The following is a 5,366-nucleotide window of genomic DNA, read 5'->3' as shown; positions in this document are numbered from 1 at the left end:
AGAGAGAGGGAGGGAGGGAGGGAGGGAGGGAGGGAGGAAGGAAGGAAGGAAGGAAGGAAGGAAGGAAGGAAGGAAGGAAGGAAGGAAGGGAGAGGAGGTGGGCAAGATTCACCTTTTAAAAGGGAATGGGGCAAATGTACACAGGAGGTGCTCTTAGTGGCTGTAGCTGAGGATGGATCCTGTCAGGACCTCAAGGGCAGGCCAGTTCAGATGCCTTAATACTCTGGCCACGATGATGGTCCACCTTATCACATGTTCCATTTTAATACAGTCAAAGACTCTGAACGCAAGCCTTTAGGGCTTTTGTCACAATGATGCAGAAGTAGCCTGCTTGTGGAGGAAATGTACTTCCTCAGGACTACACCAACCTCGCAGTAACTCTGGCAGACATTAAAAGTGAAGCTACTTGGTTAATCTGTAAAGACAAATCTTCCTCCTGCTGAGGATGAGGAGGCCTTATCCACACTGCATTAAGAACATTTGGAAGTACAAAGAAGAAAAACAAAGCTGATATGATTAGAATGTTCTCACCAGAAAGATTTATTAATCTGCGAAGAGCTGGACTCATGATTAACACATAAACCACTAACCCCCATGATTTCAAACAGAGAGCCCATGAGTGTCGAAGCTATGATCTCAAAAGGATGTGGTTGCTCACTGGAAAGCTCTGAAATGCTTTCTTTCTGGGCATAAAAAGAAATTAAAAAGGAATTCATACAGAGACACAAAAATAGTATTAAATGTAATACATTGAATAATGTTTATATTAAAATAAACCAGCTTTCTAATATTGTCTGAGGTGGATGTGAACACCTAATGAGCTTGGGCAGCTACCCAAAAGGACCCATCCAGAGAACTCAACAATTGCTGGGAAGGCAAACACTCAGCATGGGCTTTCTTCAAAGGGTAAATAGAAAACAGCAGGGCCAGGAGCTAACCATATGGTTTTAGGGAAAAAATGCTACCTTTTTGTTAGCGCCTATTCAGAAAACACTAGTGATATTCGCAATCAACTATGCTAAATGTGTAGCATTATAAGTTAACGGGTAATCACAATAATATATAACCAATCAAACAGTGATAACATAAAAATGGGTTAAATTTCTCTCACTGATTATGGAGCTGCCATTGAAATTCTGTATCTACTAGGCCAGCAGCACCGTTATTCCTTTACATTGTGCAGTAAATGAATGGAAACGTGCAAGAATGAGGTGAATTAACTGGTGAACTTTGGACGTTTTCACCTAAGTTTGACCTTCTATCTTAAACTCGTATGTGAAAAACATGGACTGTTAGCTTATTCTTAGAAAACATATTTAAATCCTACAGATTAATTTTATAGTATTTTAAAGATTTTTTTAAAAAAAAATGTTATATCTGCATGAGTTTATCTGTAGTATAGGAGTGTTCATAGAGGCCACAGGTTTGAAATCCCAGGAACTGGAGTTGCAGGCTGCTGGGAGCCACCTGATGCTGGTGCTGGGAGCCAGGTCCTCAGCAAGAGCAACGAGAGAGCTCTTAATCATTGAGCAATTTCACTTGCCCAAGGCTATTTTTAAAGTGTCGCTAAAATGCTTACACCTAAGCTATCCTTGCTAAAAGCAGGGTCTTTGAAAATCTAGAAAAGGTGTCCATTAAGAATGGGTCCAGCCCACAGTACCTGCAGTTTAGTGAAAAGAAGCTTTTGCACAAAGATAAAAGGTGCTCTCTTCTCTTGAAGATTTGATATGACTAAAAGGGATCAAATCAGATTACCTCACATTCCCAGATAAATTATTTTTCCTGTTGCTATGGTGAAACACTTTGACAAATGAACTGGAGGAAGGAGGGGCTTATTTCGGCTCACAGTTCAACGATGATGGGGAATTAAGGCGCTGGAACGTGGAGCACCTGTCTATGTTGCATCCTTGGTGAGAAAGAAGAAGCAATGAATGCTTATCCTTGGCTCCTTTTCTTCTTACACAGTCTGGGATCCTAACTCAGAGAATAGCGCCATTTGCCTAGATTTCCCTACCTCAAACAAGACAGCCAGGAAAAGCTCCCACTGGCATTCCCAGAGGCCCTTCTCCCAGGGGAATTCTAAAACTTAAGTTGAAAACCGAGATTACCCTTTAGATTCTCTGCACCTCAATGTTGTTAAATGTCCTAACAGATAACCTGTTACAATATTGGTTCATCCCATAAAACACAGGATAATTATAAAGAACAAGGCAGTAATTATCTTTCTTAATTTTTTATAGAGTAATTTCCCTATGGTCGGGATCTGTTCATAAAAGATTCTATTAATATAATTAGCAGCTGTGATAACCACTTAACACAATGTTTTTGTTAAAGATATTTTGTTAAAATCTCAAATTATTTTCAACCCATTTTTTTCCCACTAATGTTTTCCCTCTGAAGGGTAGATAATGTAAAATAATTAGAAGGGGGGGTGTCAAGAAACATAATTTTACATGGCCACAAAGATTCTCTAGTCTAATCTAATGAAAAATTTCAAATTACAACATTATTACTGTAGATGTTATTTTTACTTCTTCTCTAGTATCAGTGAAGATTATTTTTGTTTCTTTCCCCAACAATTTCCCAATAGCTATTGTGATCAATTGAAGTTTCTCATTGTAATTCTAAGAGCTGGGACATACTCAGAACAAGGAAAATGGAGGAAAATCATCAGTGATGGGGAGAAAGGAATCTCTTTAATTGAAGAAAATGCAAAGTGAATTCAATTTGCACAATCGTGTTCTGATTTTCAGCCAAAGGACCATAGAAATCTTTGTGTTTACTTTTCATTAGGAATGTATTCTGGCCACATTCTCTTCTGGCTCACTGGCAGTCAAGGAAGAAAGCTTGCTCCTCTTAGCCACTAGATTCTGCAAGCTGAGGCTTGTTCTGTGCATTGAACTGAACAGAAGTAGACTGTGAGCCAGCTTTGAGTTTCAGCTTTTGAATAGTTATTCGTGGAAGAATTCTTGGGTGAGGTGGAGGAATCTGGACTAATAAGATAGCTATGGGAACAATAATAGCTGTCATTGATTGATATCCTACTATACATCTAACACTTAATAGGCTCTCATAATTAATTTTTATGTCACAACAATCATTCTAAACCAGCAAAGAAGTTGATTATATAGGAAAGAAACTAAAGCTTGAAATTGTCAAATAACTTACTCATATCCTAGAAAGGCACAAGTGTATTCTTTAGTGTTTGGGTGGAGTATTCTATAGATGTCTGTTTGGGCCTTTAGATTTAAGGCTTTATTTAACTTCAGTACTTCTGTTTACTTTTTGTCTTTGATGACATGACATCAAAGTGAGAGTTGGATATTGAAATCTAATTACTGTGTTTGTGTTAATTGGTGGCTTTAGTGTTTGTTTTATGAAATTGGGTGCACCTGTGTTTGGTACATATGTTTACAATTCTAATATCCTCTTGACAGATTATTCCTTTACAGACTATGAAGCAACCTTTTAAAACTTCTCCTGACTAATTTTGGTTTAAAATTTATTTTTGTCATACAGTAGATTGTTGTGTCCATTGACTTGGAGTACCTTCTTCCTTCCTTTCCCCATGAAATAGTGTCTCAGCTTCAATGGTAAAGTGTGCTTCTTAGCCACAATAGAAAGACAGACTCTTTGTTCTAATCCAGTCTTCTAGTTTGTGTCTTTTTATTGGGGAGTTGAGACCAATTCAGAGCAATTACTGAAAGATGTGTACTGATTAAGTCATTTAGTTGATTCTGTGATGTTTTTCTTTCCAAGCTGTCCTGATAATGTTTAACCTCCCCCCTCCTGTGACCTCCTGGTATGTTTATCCTTCTCTTCAGTACACAGTATTTCTTTCAGTATCCTCTGTGGAACTAGGTTAGTGGTTATATATTCCATTGCTCTTTTTTTAAAAAATCATGGTAGTTCTTATTTCTCATTCAATTTTAATAAGTAGTTTAACAGATAACAATCTCGGTTGATTAGCATGAGCTTCCAGAACTTGGAATATGTCTTTACAATTCCTTCTGGATATTATTCTTACCAGCTAAAATGATGTCAAAGAGACCTAAGTCTTTAAACTTCTTATTTCTGAATTGAAATCTAGCATGGGATATGTTAAACATCTTTCCATTATGAGAAATGTGACAAGGTACCCAAGAAACATCAGCTTATAAGAAGAAAGGTTCTAGTTCATGGTCAGTTAGAGATAATGAGATGTTGATCTCTGTATGGGCTACATCTATCAGTTCTATACAGTTCTTTTTTGATGGTTTGTTTCCTTTTAAACACTAGCCATGTTCTCTCTACCTACTCTCCTTGGTAGGGAACAAGAATGTGGAAAACACATTTTTTAAAATTGCATCTTAATTCTAATTGCCTAATGCATATAAGGGGACTAAGTAATGTGAGACTTGCCTCTGTATGTTGTGAATATATTTTATTACCATTGGTTAATAAAGAATCTGCTTCAGCCTATTTCAGGGCAGAATAAAGTCAAGTGGAAAATCTGAACAGAGAAATAGAGAGAGAGTAAGCAGAGTCAAGGAGTTGCCACATAGCTCCTGAAGGAGACAGACGCCTGAAACTTACCCAGCAATCACAACCTCATGGCAATATTCAGAATGATAGAAATTGGTTAATTTAATATGTAAGAGCTAGCTAGGAATATACCTGAGCCATTGGCCAAGCAGTGTTGTAATTACTATAGTTTCTGTATGATTATTCAGGTCTGGGCTGCTAGGAAAACTACGGCATAGTCTCTACTTACAAAATGATACCCAACGTGGGACACAAATGCACAACCCTGAGATTAATAGTCTCATGCACTACTGACTGAGAGGTGGAGTCAGGGAGATGCTGTATAGCCACCAATGGAGAAAGATGTCAGAACCTTATCAGTAGCCCACAGCCTCATGTGATACACAGAATAATAGAAATGGGTTAATTTAAGATGTAAGAGATAGCTAGGAATAAACCTAAGCCATTGTCCAAAGAGTGTTGCAATTAATATAGTTTTTATGTGGCTGGGAAAATTAAGGTGCAGCCTCCATTTACACTAAGCATGGCTTCCTCTCTCAAAATGTATACTGTTGCTTAAACACAGAGTCTTACACCGAAACAAGTAACTTAGAATTTACATTTCTAAGTAAGGAATGTAAGGAATTGAGCTAGATTTTACCACAAATAATCCTGGCTGAAATAATTGTGCATCTGGATTGTATATGATAACTGGAACTTAGTCACCTATGGTAATAGGAAAAAAATACTATGTGGATTATCATAAGGCCCACTTCAAAGTAATGTGATATTCATTGTAAATACTTAGCACCAGGTACGCATGAGTAGTTAACTTCAGTTGGAAAAAGTTAGTGAACGGCTAG

This window comes from Microtus ochrogaster, chromosome 6 (genome assembly GCF_000317375.1).
Source record: "Microtus ochrogaster isolate Prairie Vole_2 chromosome 6, MicOch1.0, whole genome shotgun sequence".
NCBI lineage: Eukaryota > Metazoa > Chordata > Mammalia > Rodentia > Cricetidae > Microtus > Microtus ochrogaster.
The sequence above is the reverse complement of the archived record's forward strand: the minus strand, read 5'-3'. Positions refer to the sequence as shown.